Below are 17,815 nucleotides of genomic sequence, written 5' to 3'. Positions count from 1 at the left end.
GTTTGACTAATATCGCGGAGGAGTTTGTGTCAGCCATAGACTAAAGCAACTGACGTGGTGGTTAATTTTCATTGGTCAACAGGCAACCTATTTCAAGATGGCTTCTGCTGTTGGTGGTAAAATAGGATTGAGATAAAAATGTTCTTCATTTGGTGGACAAAATGCCACATAGTCATGTTTATTACTGCTCTGATGAATCTGAAATTCGATTCTTGGAAGTATATTTTCTTCCAGCTTATGTGGAAAGATTTTCAATTTACAACGTATCTTTAAATGTAATCGATATAGAACTATATGCCATGTCCCACCATTAGCATAACGAACGCTGTCTACCGAGAATTCACGAAACTAAAGGTCCCTGCATCTATTTCGTGAAAACCCCTTTCCAGTCCCCTGCGAAATACAGAATCAAGAAGAAAAGACCGTTACATAGCTTCGAGTTTCACCAGGCTTTTGCTTTATTGTAATACATACTATATGACATCGTAGTGGGTAATTGACAAGTCTTTTTAAAGGTAAGTTATTGTGATATTCTTACAAGATAAATGATGTTATTTGAATATGTCTGCTTGAATCTCCGAGCGTACTAAGCCCAGGAACAAAGGCCTAGTCCCGCCATTTCGCGTACTCGGGTGTTCGAGTGTGTAATAGTCTGTAGTTTCTCAGATATACGCAATTAAGAGTGACAAGCATATATAAGCATTGGTTTTATTATGATATTCAGTACTAATATTCTCATATTTTGCTGCTTGATAAATATTTATAGACAGCTTCGATTTAGTTCTAAGAGGTCTTAGATGGGAGCTCTATGTTACCAAGGAGTTAAAACAGCCATTGCGTGCTCTGAAGACTCCGTACTCACAACGCATAGAGCAATGGATTTACATGAATTTTAATACATTCTGAAGAGAAACAATTTTGAAACTTGGCTCGACAAGAATGTCTACGTAAGTTAATTACGGGCTGCAAACAGTATTATACCCAAGCTGTTGGCCTTATATTACTGTAGACGAAGAATGGTGTAACTATGTATGAAGAAGACACGGTCTTGGTGTAAAGAGGAAGTAACTTAAATTATTTTGTGAAGCTACATATACGTACAACATCGCATTTGTTTCCCCACAGTAAATCACTAAATATGATATTTTTTTCTATCATTAAAATCTGAATGTGAAGCCTTCCGTCTGTATTTGTGGTGTTGCAGATGTTTACGAATGAAAAGTCGTGTGTATTTATTTAGGCCTACGTATTTTTTTGCGCGTTTATGCCCGTTGCTGAAGAAATGACGAATTACTTTTCTCCCGGACATGGGAGACAATACTAGAACTCTTAAATCCGTGGTTATGGACAAAATGGATTGCTACTATTTTAACGAAATAGCCTATGTGATAGTTCAGACACATTTTATTTACATATTAAGTAGTTTTATATGACAACATTTTTTTACCAGATTTAGAGTTTCTATTTGACTGCCTCCATAAAAGCAACGAAAATTGTTTAATCCTTTAGTGATTGTTACTGTTCATTTTGTTTTCTTTCAAAATTTATTCTTTCTTCAGCTAGCTAACGTTGTAGCAATTACGCAAACATGAAATAGATAAACATATAAATAACGTTGCTGGTACTGTTTCTAGATGTGCAAAATTGGTCACATGCAAAGCTTTTTACTATTAGCATCATCATTGCCGTCATTTTATACGTTTAGCTTACGTATAACTTAATATCTGCTACTTTTGTGTTATTTTACGAGGTATCGAATGGGCCTTACTAGTCACTGTTCTATTGGAAATTATTAGCAGCAACAGATACTGAGTTTTAGCGCAAAAGATAGGCGAGTAGAAAATACTGAAATGATGCGGTTGTGATGCAGGCTTAAGTTACTATTGCAACAGTGTGCGAGAAAGTCCATATGAAACGCCTGTTACAATCACCTTTGTGTATTATGTTATAACAATTGAGATCCGTGTAACTTAAAATTTACAAAAGCTGAAGGTCTGTTAGGCTACTGCATTGAACATTATGTGAGATTGATACGAAACACACTGTTAAGTTTAAGGCATGATTCAATTCTTATATTGGTAGACTAGGAACAAAGATCTCAATGTTTTGTAATAGACCATAGGTAGATTTGAGATTACAGTTTATTCTGGAATATGATGACTTTTCATCCTTACACATTTGAGCCAATATATAGGTATTCAGTTCAGCCTTTAAACTGTGGAGGGACATTAGGGGACGATCGAGATTATATTGTCCGACTTCGTAAGCACATTGAGTTTTATTTTACGGAAGCATATTTAATATAAGTTAAAGATAATTATGTCTAAAGAATTGAACCTTGAAAATGAGTTGTAAAAGTTGTGATAATCCTAACCTAGCAGTGTACTTTGACTTGAAATTAATTTCTTGGTTCATAGTGCTTAATTTTCATTTTTTTTTTTCAATTTGGCGTTAATTACACTTGCAATTTTAATCTAATAGGTATATTTCTGAAACTTCACTTCAAATTTAACACATACAACAATTGCGTTCTTTATAGCTTGATTTGTGCGTTAAAGTTTGTACAATGAAGATCACTAGAAAATGTAGCATTTCTTAAGTTTTTCACCTTTCGCATATTAGGCCTATAGTATATTATGATCTACTTTTGAATGAAAGATAGCATACTTAATTTGGACGGATAAATCTAGCACGATGCAAGGACATAAGGCTCGCACCCGTACTTTATTAGATTTTTTCAATTCACTTTTCTTCTTGTCACGAGAGGTTACTAGCCTTAAGTTTCGATATGTGAGGGACATAATGCGTGTATGGTGGGCAGGGAACTAGTTATAATAATTTCTGGGAGTGGTATCCTGAGCATTTTAAGAGACATTTAGTTCTCATCCGTTTGCAGTTTGTGCAAAAAATTGTTAACGTTAAGTCGTAGTGTGATTCGCTCTCGTCTGCAGTGTGATATACATGGAGTAAGACCTTTCAGTCGGCGTTGTATACGCGAAATTAGCGTTCAGATTTATATCTGAGTGAGAAGTTGTATTTATTGTAGATAAGGTCGAAGTAGTTTCTTGAGGAACGCGTCATGTGCGGTATGTTCATACTGTATACGCGTGAGCTTCGTTGGTGTTAGCCGAGAAGTTAGTATCCTTTAGATCAGCATGTGTTTGACACTATTTATGTATCTTATAATAGAAGTAACTTTAGTGTTTTCCTCTTTTTATTCCTTTGCCCAGTGTGGAATAAGATCTTCGTACTCTATCCTAGTGACAGAAAACAGTTTTCTCTATCTCTTCTTGGGGCGTTTCACTTCGTTATCGGTCTTGTAATTTTAGGAATTTTGAAATTCTTTGCAAATCCTAATTACTTGTCTTGAATTTGTTCTTAAATTGAATTGTCAGTTTTTTTTGCCATGCTTCCAACGATAGCTCATATTTATATCTGTGCGGGCTGGCGCATGTATTTTCAGTCTAGATGGAGCTTCATGATAGTATGGTATGTCTACTATTATTGTTTTTTTGATTTTCGGTACAGCATTTATTAATAAAGTAACAGATAAAATTGTTGAAACCTTTGTAACTTCCATCTGCTCCCAAATCTTATGAATTCTATTTTCAATGCATGGCATTTCTTTTGCTGCATTTTCTGAGTTTGCAGTGAAATATACAACGATGTGTATGATGTTTTCAGTTTGACTTTATTATTATTATTATTATTATTATTATTATTAATGTTAAGCTGGCGATTCAGATCTTTTGTTTAAACATGTACTTGTTTTGCAGTTATAATGAAAGAACATATTTTCAGCAGTTTCTGGATTACGAATGAAATGAATTAACATCCAGTTTCGAATTAAATGATTTCAACTGGATATCTGATTCCACTGAATGATTTGAGAAATAGGATGCTTATTGAGCTACATGACTCTTCTAGCGTTTTATTGTAAATTACTTCCGACTGGAACCAATTGCTGTGCATAAAAAGGCCCAGAAGAAGAACGGAGAAATTCTAGGATAAGCAAAATCATCTGGGCCGAAACTGGAAGGAGACTGGAGCAGTAATGGACTGCGATCACATCGGTTTAACTACTTATTTTATATTTTATGTGGAAGATATTCACCAAAAAATTCAATCTGCAGGAGTTTGCTAGAGTCGGCGATTTACATTTATAGCAGCATCTTGATCTTACTGATCTGTGACAACTGCATTAAATGCCAGACAAGAAACACAGTGTTTCGCAATATTAATTAAAATAAAGCGATACGAGAACAGTGAAATAGTTTCTTATTCGTAGAAGCCTCCAACAGGAAATATGGACTGACTTTTAAATTGCGAAATCCAATGTCTGTTGTGGGAAAAAAAAAATTGCATTAACAGCACTTCTGAACTGCCAAAATAATTCGTCGTGCGTGAAATATGCTGGATTGGGAATGGAGAAGTCAAAGTACTCTAAGAAAAACTGTACAGTTACTGCCAAGAGTCAGACCCAAGCACATAAGGACCGAGAGCACTCGAATACGTCTTGTATGTTATTGTATATAGCGAGGAAACCTAATAAAACAAGGTTGGTATGAAAGCAAACGAAATTTACTAAATTCTATACAAAAAAAATGGACAGAAAGCGACTATTAAATGGATGGTTCATTCTGTCTGGTAACCATAGTTATCCTTTAAACTACACTTCAGAGTTAGAAAGATGAAAAGACGATAATTAATATTAAGAATAGTAAGTGATGGCCACAGAGAATTGTTCAGAGTTCGAATTTTATCGTGGGCAGTCCGTCACCTAACTGGCTGAAGTACTGTGTAGACATAGCACAGCCCCACAACATGCGCTTGATACCCAGGACAGCTAGTTACAATGGCCCCAGGTTAGCAATAACTTTTTATGATGAAACATGGGTCGCCCATAACAAACTATAAAGGTTCTGAAATCAAAACCACTATTGATTTAAATCTTTGAAGTTTATGGTAGGCTACATGGTTTAAGCAAATCATATTCCCGAGCGAAAATAATGATCGAATAGGGCACTGGGTTTTGAGGTGTGGCGTGGTGACTTGACCGCGGTAACGCTATTGTTCTGTCGACCTCCGGTGATTCTTAGATTTGTTATGTAGTAGGTTATTTTATGACGCTTTATCAACAGCTTCGGTTATTTATCGTCTGAATGAGATGAAGATGATAATGCCGGTGAAATGAGTCCGGGGTCCAGCACCGAAAGTTACCCAGCATTTGCTCCTATTGGGTTGAGGGAAAACCCCGGAAAAAACCTCAACCAGGTAACTTGCCCCGACCGGGAATCGAACCCGGGCCATCTGGTTTCGCGGCCAGACGTGCTAACCGCTACTTCACAGGTGTGGACGATTCTAAGTTATACCCAGCAGATTAAACATGCCAACTATGTGAGACATTTCTTATGTTAACGTAAGGAAGCGAAGAATAGAATGCATAATTTATTTAAAGTTTACCGGTTTTGATACGGTAACAGTTTTTTTATGCAACTTGAATTTCATACTGCCATCCACGTTTATGTTATTGAATTAAATTTAGGAGGGGACACTGTGACCTTTCAAGATTGCGCTAACCCTCAAGTTGGGCGCATTCCCAGGTTTCGAGCAGGCAACCCTCCTCGTCCCTAGCCCAGCCCCCTCCGTGCTGGCGTTGAGGGGAATGGGATGATGTACCTGTATACCTAATATGGAAAAACAGTAGAACCCCGAGAAAACCCCCAACTGCTACTTTCTCCGTCATAAGTGTCACTATGTATTTTTCAATGGAAAACCAGACCGGGACTCGAATCCAGATCGCCTACATGACAGGCAGAAGGTGTGAGGAAGGAGATATGTTTTGTTATTTAAACCATCACTTTCCCGTTTTTACGTTCTGTCGTTTGGGAAGAGAAAGGGTGGAATTGGAGCTATCGTTACTTGAATAAAGTGAGGTTTATAGACGATAGTCCTACTACTACTAGCACAGGTTTTAGAAAGATAGAAGAACACTTGTACTCCAGCTGTTTCCTGGAAAGGGAAAGGTGACGCCGCAGTGGTGGGGAGGATTGTGTGAGTCATTTTACTGCTTTCTTCACGTTGTCAGTGGCGGACTGATTAGTGCTGTACTAGTACTGTTGGTCTGCCAGCGACAAATAATTATGATTCTGACAAATTAATTATAGTCAGAAAGGAAATGTAATTCTTAGGAGATCCTGTGTACTTAGTGCCGTACTTAGCAGTATTTGCTTTTGTTGCTATTTTTAAAGCAGATGTTGGAAAGAAAGGAAAAACATTGCAATATGATGGCCAGCCGAATATGTGAAGATCCGTAAGTTTTTTTACGGATGAATTTGAGGCACTGAGAAACGGAAGGCTTAAGGCCCATTCACGATGAAAATTAAACAACCGTAACATAAACACAGAAGTTTGCGCCCAGGCTACCAAATGGGATCATTCACAATGATTCACATAAGCATTGACATAAACATTACCGTAAGACGTTAACATGAAAGTTTGCAGACTCCAAACTTTCATGCTTAAGCTTACGTGATTTGCAAACAGAACACAATCGTGGAGCGCTGAAGTATACGATAGAATATGAGGATATGGCGTCGTTGTTATGTTTCCATGGTTACCAAGTATGTTTGCTGTTTATGTTCCCATCGTGAATGATGGTATGACTTACTGATTTTACCGTAACGTTTATATTCTTAAGTTAACGCTTAAGTTATGTTTAATTTTCATTGTGAATGAGCCTCTACAATAACGGCTGCGGAGAGAACTGCTGTTGCTACGGATGTATCTCATCGTTCGTTTCTTAATAAGAAAATCGCGGACGAATGAGGAACAACAATGCAAACCACAGGAAGAAACGGCCTAATAGAACACCGAAGAAGAGCAATATCGAGTCCTTCATTGCAAGTACCATAAAGAGGAAGATGTACTGAGACATACCTAACCTGACAAGATTTTGGTACAGGATAAGTTAATCCATGATAATATTGGATTGGTGTAAAAGTTCGTGACTTTTTTCGCTATGACAAAAAGTTTTGAGATTAATAGAAGACGGATATTAAATAATGCATTCTCCTACTTTATCTATGACTGCCAACGCTGAGGTCTGAAGAAATCTGCTGGTTTGGAGTTACAGAAGTCAAAAACCAAATTTGTAGCATCTTCGTTATCAGAGGAGTTCCCTTGAACGTTGTTGGATAGAGAACGGAAAAGATGGAAATCTGAGGGCGCAAAATCGAGAGAATATGGGAGATGTGGAATCACCTCCCAGTCAAGCTCCTGGACAGCTGCTTTGGTCGTGTTAGGGAGTGCGCGCGAGCATTATCGTGTTGCAGCAGCACTTTGTGCAGTTTTCCCGATCATTTTCAATTGCGTCCGCAAGGCGTCTGAGTTGTTGGCAATAAATGTCAGCAGTTATGGTTAATTCCTGGAAAGAAATTCGTAGTACACGACGTCTTCATCCCGTCTGTTTGTACGGGACGTTGTGTGTTGAAATGGCAGAACCATTTTCTTGCAGTGCTTTTTCCTGTACACGGCACAAATGTTTCGAGCGGCCTTTACTCCTCTATTCAATTCAAACAGAAGAATATGTCGGAAGTATACTTTAGTCCAGAAGTAGCACAGACTTTCTTCAGAGCCGTAACATTCAAGGCGTATTTATAAGCACAACACTCCAAATAACAAGTGATAAACAATCTCGTGTTGTGAAGACGAACAAACGCGCTACGGACTTCTGCTTCAGCTTAATATGTGGATATTGAAGCAATTGAATTTTGGCTACGCTCAAACGAACAAGGATGGAAATTCCTCATAGAAACGCCCGGTGATGTAACTGAAAGGTTTTAAGAAAAAAAAAACGGCAGTTAAGGGGAAGTGGACGAACTAGACGAAACATGGATGAACGTTGATATTACAAATAATAAAGTGAAAATCGGACGGTGACAACTTTCACTCAAAATGCCACTATGAAATGGACAGAGGTTTATAATTCTCCATGCAGAATATTCGTATTCCAAATACCCTTCTTTGTTTTCAGAGTCAACAAAAGAATCGCCAACCTGAAATGAAATGCAAACTTGCTTAAGAAAAAATAGCGTTGCATTTTATTCTAGAGACATCAAAGCTGTATTATATGAATTCATCAAAATTAAGGGAAAAAACTGGACTTAAAGAGTACGAAATGGAACACTCACCGAACAGCGGCACTTGTGGCACTTCAGCACTGTGGATTTAATTTGCGCTCAGGTGAAAAGCTATCGGAAAACACAACGTAGTCTGGAAACAGCATTGTCAAACATAAGAGCAGAAAACTGAAAATAGGCTATGCGTATCAGCATATAGAGAAATAGGAAATATTTTATTGGAAGCGAGAGAGATTGGTTGATAAGTCAGGACCGTTCGTAATTAACATGGAGAATGTGCATAGTGAAAATGAGGATGCCGGGGATTAGATAATCCACACTAGTGAGTGTAAGTATGCCCTTCTTTCCAAAATCCAGTGTCAACTAAAACTTCGCTTTTTACTACTAATAATAACAATAATATTCGTCCCATTCAGGTCAGCGGTGGCTTTGGAACTGCCACTAGTATAACAAGGCTGGGAACCTTCGGCCTCATTAGATCTCACGAAGGCGAAACGTAGCGGGATCGCTAGCTTGCACAAAGTTAGCATTTTAGACAACAGACCAGGGAAGCATGCGTTTCTAGTTACACTGCAGCTGCGTTGGTTGCCGTGATCATTGGGCCGAGGTTCAACGCGACCCGGAGTGCGGAGATGCAATAGCGACAATGCAGGAGCTTACGAAGAGGAATAACTTTTGTTATGGAAAGTGACGTCGTGAGAATGATTGCAACGTTTCTGTTAACTAAGGCATATTACCAGATAGCGGTCCAAGAGGTCCGTAACAAAATGTGCGGCTTCACAAGATCCCATGTATGTATGAATCACAACGGCCATGATAGATTAGCTATCGCTTAACCACGTGACACACATTCTCATTAGGGCTGGGACACGGACAGTATACTGTAGTTCCGGGCTGACAAGCTGTAATGCTACGTATGGGCGGCAGAGATGTTATCCGAAGCACAGGCGTGTATGTCATTCAGTAACTCTTTTTGTTCAATGCAGCAGTATTGTCGTATAGAAATCAGTGGACTTTAACAGTTCGTAAAGCAAGAGAACATCAGTCTTTGACTTGTAACCATAATGATTTACAAATTGTCAAAACCTGATGAAACTAAACACACGGTGTATATAGCGTATATTATATACTTTTTTTTTTTTGCTTGGTTATTTAACTACGCTGTACAGCTACGAGGTTATTTAGCGTTGATGGAATTGATGATAGTGAGATTTTATTTGGCGAGATGAGGCCGAGGATTCGCCATAGATTACCGGAAAACCTCGAAAGAAATCGAACCAGGTAATCAGCCCAAGCGGGAATCGAACCCACGCCCGAGCGCAACTCCGGATAAGCAGGCAAGCGTCTTTGCCGAGTGAGGTACGCCGGTGGCTATATAATATATTATATGAATCCTATAGATTCAAAATCCCCTATATCCACTTTCAGAAATTAAAGGATTTTGACAGTAACTGGTGGCAAATAGAGGGAATTTGCAACCTAACAGAGACTTTTAACAAACTTTTTGCTTTAAATTTAGTGGCTTTCTGAATTCAAGCTATATAAATCATTAGAATTAATTCTTAGCAAGCAATATGTGGGCGTAACTCAATTATAAACAAAATGGTCTTTAGAGGGTTTTGAATCTGGAGGATTCATATAGCCTATACATACAGACGCTAACGGTTTCGATACTGTGTTTAGTTCTTATTGATATTCTAAAACTACAGTAAATCATTAATATAGCCCTTACGTTGTTATTCCGAGTTGCACTTAACTGTATTGTTTCTTACTTTTTGATTTATGGATATAAAATCAAGATAATGGTCTACAAATATGATATCCTTGGTTCGTAGTGAGGTTCTAAGCATTGGGTGTGCCTTGTTTATAGTGCATCGTGGCTCTTTCCGGGGGCGAAGTGACGTGGAAGGCACGTGCTGTGTACTTAAAAGGACCTTGTGCGTGTTACAGAATTCCGGCGAAAAGTTGCCAGCCATTTCTCGTCCATGTTGAATTTTGAGGCTCTCTTAACTTACAGGCACAGCTGAAAGCGTCCTTCAATAAAATACAGTTTAATACGCATGCCCGACTTCGGCCATAGCGATGAGTACATATCATGCTGAAATTCACGCCACCCTACGTTGAACCTCACCCGCTGCGCACGCTTACAGCGCGTGCGCCAGGCAACGCGAATGCAGTATCCAGCCAGCCATCTGACGTCACTGCAGCGACCGGGACCCTGAGAAAGCTCTAGCGACGTTAAATGAAGGAATACGCGAAATGGTGAGTTGCCTAGCAACGCCAGAAGTACGAGTAGGCCGCATGTGCGCCCGTAGCGCTCGGAATGGTGATTGATTTTATTCGGCACGGCGACGATAGTTGCAATGAAATCGGGCATCGCTGCATCGACCGATCTGTATGTATGTAGGTCCGCTGTTCATACCTTACTGGAGGCCGGTGATCGTATCGTGAAGAGTATACACAAAATGGCTTAGTACTGCAGAAACTGTATTTGAATTCAGACGGAAATGCTTTATATTGAAAGTCGGTGAAATTACATTGCGCGGCATAGGAGTGTGCGTTGTAACCGGTAATGCATCCTAGCGTAACGTGAATTTCCCTGAAATCATTTTATGAACCCTATTAAATCTTTTTATATACAGTATATGACAGATTTTAAGTTTTGTGAATAATTTGGAATCCATATGGCGGGTCGCCTACCCGGGAAGACACGAATTGTGTGAAACAGGCAAGGTTAATAAAATTATTGTGAAGAGAGTTGTTAGTAGGCCTATAGCAAAATTTTCCGACGAGCTGTGTAACTGATAACCATGAATTGTAACGCCTGTCTGCGAAACTCCGTCTTTACCTTCCGTAGTACATTATGGGCGTGGTTTGAATTAAGTTCTTAAATTGTGTCTTTAAAACCTTACCCCATTCTTTTGATTGCAAAAATACGACAAAAAGCTGGTAGGTGTTAAGGTATGGACAAAGAAATAGGTTGTGATTATCGAGCATGCGCGGTGTCGTGTATTATTGAGTTCATGATGAACTTCTGTGAGTATAATTTTTATATATTTTTTATGTAAGTAGGTCCCAGTTGAAGGCAGTACTGTGTAATAAATAAACCAAAATCATTAATATCTTTAATTATATAATGTTCCAGTCTGAGGAGTATGTGAGTGGAATTAAACAATCGTTAGTAAACTTTTAATAATTTTAATTAGAAACCATTTCGCACTATTTCGTAATTGAGAAGCTCGCTCCAGAAGAAAGAACACATTGCCGGAAGTGAAACTCCTCGCTCAGGATAGAATTGAGTGGCTGACGTCAAAGAAGAAGACATCTTGCTCAAATTATTCGAAGACCGATAGTCCAGACGGATAGTCCTTTGTGAGAATATCTGTGATATGTTTTGATAACCTCAAATATAACAGACATTTTGCATCATCAAGCATTTCCTCAAAAAAGATAAAACCTCTGAGTGTGATCGCATGGAATGCCATTGAGTTGAGAACATTTGAAGACTGTTCAATAGATGCAGAGGCACTTCTATTGTCATTTCTATTCATGATACTGTTGGTTGGTGATCAGTGGCGTGTCGTCGGAAGAAACGGGATAGGCAGAGACTGCCCTCAATTCAAGAGAGAAATCACACAAAATAAGAAGCAAAATCTATTACATTGTGTGATGAAAGTCATCAGATGGACAACAGGTTAACCGAGTGAGAGAACTGTCTTCAAATGCCTCTAGCTGGACGTACGTAAGAATGTCTCGTTTGGAACTTGAAAATCATGCGCTCCTCGGATCCTTTGCTGAGATCGTAATCGCGAAGTGTGAACATATATTTACGCCCATTTAAATTGTACTAGTTGATAATACGAGATTATTTAAACATGACTTTGATAGACAAGAATATACTTCCGTTTATTGTCAATCACGTTCTTTAGTGTTAGAACAGAACATCCCCTGTAGATAAGAAGGAGCTAGCTCTAGAATGAGGTCCTCGGTGTGGTCGGCAACACGGAACATTGCAAAGTTACGAGAGCAGCAGACAGAAGTCTCTACACTGGTATATTATGTCTGGAAGTGAATACATCACCGCTATATAAATTTAAAAATGAAAACTGTGAAACATGATACATTGGAAATACATCAACATAGAAGAAATTACAAGAAACTTAACAAAACGAACTAAGAAGAGAAACTGATAAGACGAAGGAAGACTGGATGAAAGAGAAATGTAAAGATATACCTGGAGGATCTAGAGTGAAAAGGAAGATATGGTTTAATGTACCGCGAAGTAAAATATTTGGACTTCACAAATAAGAACAGGAAATCTATTTGGTTGGTAGAGGACGAAATCGGAAATGAAATAACAAACAAACGCGGACTACTGAATACATGGCCAAAATATGTAGAAGAGTTATATGAGACGAGGAATCGTCCAGATGAGTTAGCTATAGAAGACGAAGCACACGTATCAGAAGACAAAAAAGAATTTTCTATTTTAAGGGAAGAAGTTGAACTAGCGCTTATGGAAATGGAGAATGGGAAAGCAACAGGAGTTGATGGAATCCCCACTGAATTAGTGAAATGCTTGGGTGAAGACAAGAAGGAAATTCTATCATTATGCAACGAAATATATGAGATAGGTGAATGACCTGAAAATTTAAAGAGACGGTGTTGCTTTCAATACCGAAGAAAAATAATGCCAAGATATGTAACGAACTCAGGACTTTAGTCTGATATCACATTCCGCGAAGATTCTCCTGCGAATACTGAATCGACGATTATATTCTAAGATGGACGAAGAGCAGTTTGGCTTCAGGAAGAGAAAAGTTACGAGAGATGCAATTGGACTGCTACGAACAATCGGCGAAAGATACCTAGAGAAGAATAATCCTAAAGAAAATTGGCGTGGATTGGCAAGAGAGGAAACTGTTCAGTAACCTTTATATGAAACGAGTCAAAGTCAGGATAGGAGAAGAAATGTCAGAAGGAAGTGAAATAGGGAGAGGTGTACGTCAAGGATATGCTTTATCACCTACCCTGTTCAACATATACTTGGAGGATTTAGTGAAGAACTGTTTTCAAAAGATGGGAGGGTGATAGTAGGAGGAAGAAGAATAAAATGCATAAGATTTGTTGATAATATGGCGTTGTTAGGAGAACAGGAGATGATACTAAGGGATATGCTACTGGAGCTAAATGACAGCTGTGAGCAGTATGGGATGAAGATAAATGCAAACAAGACGAGCATGGTTATCGGAAGAAAAATAAAGAAGTTAAACCTGCGAATTCTAAATGAGGCAGTAGAGCAAGTGGACAGCTTCAAATGCTTGGGGTGTGCTATAAGCAGTAACATGAGCTGCTGCCAGGAAGTCAAAAGGAGGATAGCAATGGCCAAGGAAGCTTTTAATTGAAGAAGAAGAAGAAGAAGAAGAAGCATCTTCTGCGGACCTTTAGAAAAAGAACTAAGGAAGAGATCAGTGCGGTGGTTTGTGTGGAGTGTGGCCTTGTATGGGCCATAAACATGGACATTACGACGAAGTGAAGAGAAGCGAATAGAAGCAGTTAGAATGTGGATAAGGAGAAGAATGGAGCGTGTGAAGTGGACAGGGAGAATAAGAAACGAAGCTGTGTTTGAAAGAGTGGTTGAAGGAAGAATGATGCTGAAACTGATCAGAAAGAGGAAAAGTCCTGTTTATTGCTTGTCAATTTAAGTGACGAAAAAGAATAATTAATGTATCATTAAACTTTAACCGTTCTGGTATTTTGCAAGTTTATTTCATTTTTAGAAGGTTTTACAGTAATAATAAGTTAGGAAAACAGTTATGTTTCAGCTATTTTAAATATAATCTGCATTTATTTTGAAAAATTTATATTTCTTTTCCATTGTCGTTATTTATAAAAACGACATTCCAGAATATTGTGTACATTTTCGTTGTGTTTAAATTACTTCATGTGATCCACCACTGCGTGTGACGTTAACAGGTGATGCGTGTTGCCGCAGTCAGAGTAGTACCACAGTCTACTATATAGTCACGAAGCTTGAGTTGTGAGGGTGCTGGAACAAGTGACTGTGCCGGTACTATTTCGCATTGTCTGTAATGAGGCGATATTAGCGATCCTAGCGATTAGCAACTATCTATGGATGCATATTTACTACGTATTGAGCTTCGTGATTGTATATACTAGACTGGTAGTATGTCGCATCTCTTCAAATGCCCATATCTGATCTAGACACACAATTGGCGCTGGTGTCGTGTACAAATTTGAAACCTCTCGCGCAGGTTCGCGCGACGCCATGTTTGGGGAGCACGAATGATTGTTTCTATAAAGCATTCGGAGTTTAGAAAATACCATTGGATTAATAGACGTTTTCTTAGCAGACATCCCCCTTCACTGTAATGTAACTGAACTTATTTAATTATTTTCTAACGTATAATATAAAATAACAGAAGTAAATCTAAATACCGTAACTAAGCATTGCTTTAAATATAAACGCCTTATATTGCTCATAAATAGACTTATTAGTTTATTTCTATTTCCTATGACCGAATACATGGAATATTTCTACTTATGTTATTTTATTATATGTTAGAAAATAAGTAAATAATTTATTTAAATTATGTTACAAAGAGAGGGATGTCCGCTAAAAATGTCTATAATTATGCCCAATGGTATTTTCCAAACACCTAACGCACTGTAATAATAATCCTCAGTGTTTTGAGAATCGGAGGCGATATGACTCTTCAGAACTTTCAACTGCAGACATTGATTGCAATTCCCTCATTCTTACATCATTCTCAATGTCAGAATATTGTGAAAATGTGATTGTATGCATTGCTGGCTTAATTGTTAAATCATTAAGAAAATATGACGTAATAAATCTAAAGACTCAATTTATGGTACGTACCAGCACTAAACAAAAATCTCTTTTATTTGTTTTAACGAAAGAATAATGGGAGTCTTGTCATACCATCATCTAAGATTATAGAAATATGCCGCTTAAGTGAAAGAGCGATTATACAGATGTTGACAGTTCAATGGCATATTACTACCCTCTCTTACATTGTGTGAAAATGATGTGATCTAACAGTAGAACACATGTACAATCTTTCTACACTTATAGGAACATATTTTAGAAAATTGATCCCAGATTCCTCCTCCTCATATTTTAAACTTGTTAAACTGACCATAGAAGTGCATAAAGACCTACTGGCGTAGCTCAGTGGGCTAAGGCCTGCCGATCCGAAGTTGCGCTCGGGCGCGTGTTCGATTCCCACTTGGACTGATTACCTGGTTGGGTTTTTCCCCAACCGTAAGGTGAATGTCATGTAATCTATGGCGAATACTTGGCCTCGTCTCGCTAAATACCATCTCGTTATCATCAATACCATCGATGCTAAATTGATACAGCGTCGTTAAATTACCAAATAAAAGAGTCAGCACACAGCTTAAAGTTACCAGTACAACACGACTTTACATAAAAAAGTTATAAGACAACATTTAACGGAGTCAATAATAATAATAATAATAATAATAATAATAATAATAATACTTACTGGCTTTTAAGGAACCCGGAGGTTCATTGCCGCCCTCACATAAACCCGCCATTGGTCCCCATCCTGAACAAGATTAATCCAGTCTCTACCATCATATCCCACCTCCCTCATATCCATTTTAATATTATCTTCCCATCTACGTCTCGGCTTCCTCAAAGGTCTTTTTTCCTCCGGCCTCCCAACTAACACTCTGTATATGCATTTCTGGATTCGCCCATACGTGCTACATGCCCTGCCCATCTCAAACGTCTGAATTTAATGTTCCTAATTATGTCAGGTGAAGAATACAGTGCGTGCAGTTCTGTGTTGTGTAACTTTCTCCATAATAATAATAATAATAATAATAATAATAATAATAATAATAATAATGATAATGAATCAGTAGGCAAGATGTTCTGTGCACTAGGCCTGAGTTGTATTATATGATTAGTTCAGGCATGTGACGTTTATTTCATACTACAGCTGTGATAATAAGCGAATGCATGATAGGCTTACTAATTATATTTCAAACTAAAACATTAGGTATAGCTCCCGCAAGAAACGATTACCGAAAAGCAATGGTGGCGTTGCTGTCTGTTTTGACGTGTGTATGTAGGCACGCCGAGGGGGGAGAGGTGCGGGCCGGTGGAAGTACTGTCTCTTCCAAGAAGATGAACAAATGAGGACATCGCTGTGGAAATAAAGAACGTAGCAAGAGGAAAATTCGAAGCTAATTAAACGCGCAACATATGTTTACGAATGAAATAATAATACCGTGCGATACGAGACACGTATTCACATGCAATGGAACAAACTAAAGTCGTAATGTAACTATCACAACGCAAGACTGATTCTATCGATGTCATTTCTCTTCCGACTGTACTCTTGAACATTCAAGTTATCTCGTGATCTTTCCTGTCGCCCGCTCTTCCTTATCGCAGTGTTTGATTCGCATTCCTTCCGTCAGTATACCGTGCTTGCGAGACCTACAGCTACATTCAGCGTTATTGGCCCTTGTCCTTGGTTGTTTGGCTAGTGAGCGAGCTGTGTGTTGTGTTATGAGAAAGAAATGTAATCACAAACATGCACAGGAGGGGAAGAGGAAGATGAAAATAATAGCAATGCTCGTAGCTGAGGAACACTCATGTCAAGAAAATATGTCATCATGACATGGTTTAGTCAACAGACGTAGTTGTCATAACGGGACGTGTGGAAGAATATTGTGTTTTAAGGCGGAATGTACTGTGATACAAAACGAAAGTGTTAGGTGTTATGATTGCGCGGCCTGACCTGTGTGACCCAGCCCGCCAGCAGTGATGAGTAACTCGCTCTTAGTCTATCTACTTACTTTTTGCAGGGGCCAAAATCCCTGAATCAAGCTGTATGTGTTTTTATTTTACATGTGTATATTATGTGATATGGAAGCGGATAAATAATAAATAATTTTTCGTTTCTCGTCCACATCAAAACAAACATGTGTTTACAATATAGACCTAATGTAATGTCTTAACACAGGCAGTGTTGAATAGTTAATACTAATAATTTTCTTTTCATCTGAACTATTACTACAATATGCATTTGCATTTCAGTTCGCTCTATATGTTGTCAAATAACTATAAGTCTTTAGTTCCGGTATCAAATTGTTACAGTTTTCTTTCGTTTCATGTCAAACTAACGGTAACTATCTAAGCTTGGTTATGTCCATAACGTGGTCGCTTTAAATGTTAATACTTTTTTTTTTCATTTATCCGTTCAGATTGATTTATAAGAGACACCAAACATATGAATGAAACATTCAACATTGCAATAGCACAGCCTTCTGCTAGCCGGCGCTTCCCCAAAAACATGGCGACGGACGCAAGCTTCAATTTGTCCCTGCTCTAAACTGCGACCCTGCAAATATTGGGACGATGGCTTGTGAACTCGTCCGCTCGCCGTACGGCCAACATCTCCCAGCATGTGCCCCGCTCCCCCTGTGGAACATTTAAATGGTCATCTAAAACCACCTAAACGTTCTACGCAATTATTGGGGTTCCACGAATGCGCTGAAGTATTTTCAAGTCGCTTTTCGCCCTGGATGATTGTGATGATAATGACGGGTACGGATTCAAACTGCTGAAGGCTACGGCATTGAACTCCCCGCAC

General features: G+C 38.5%; 1 protein-coding gene across 3 annotated transcripts in view; it reads left to right on the top strand.

Moving 5' to 3' along the window:
* The first annotated feature begins 360 nt into the window (after positions 1-360).
* Positions 361-17,815, top strand: part of LOC138700841 (uncharacterized) — an 80,884-nt gene continuing 63,429 nt past the window's right edge. For all 3 annotated transcript variants that reach the window (XM_069827189.1, XM_069827188.1, XM_069827185.1), the window contains exon 1: positions 361-515. The gene's annotated coding sequence lies outside the window, so the exon portion shown is untranslated. The remainder of the gene's footprint in view (positions 516-17,815) is intronic.

The sequence above is a fragment of the Periplaneta americana genome, chromosome 6, assembly GCF_040183065.1.
Source record: "Periplaneta americana isolate PAMFEO1 chromosome 6, P.americana_PAMFEO1_priV1, whole genome shotgun sequence".
NCBI classification, from domain to species: Eukaryota; Metazoa; Arthropoda; class Insecta; order Blattodea; family Blattidae; genus Periplaneta; species Periplaneta americana.
Note: the sequence above shows the minus strand (reverse complement) of the source record. Positions and strands in the feature narration are given on the sequence as shown.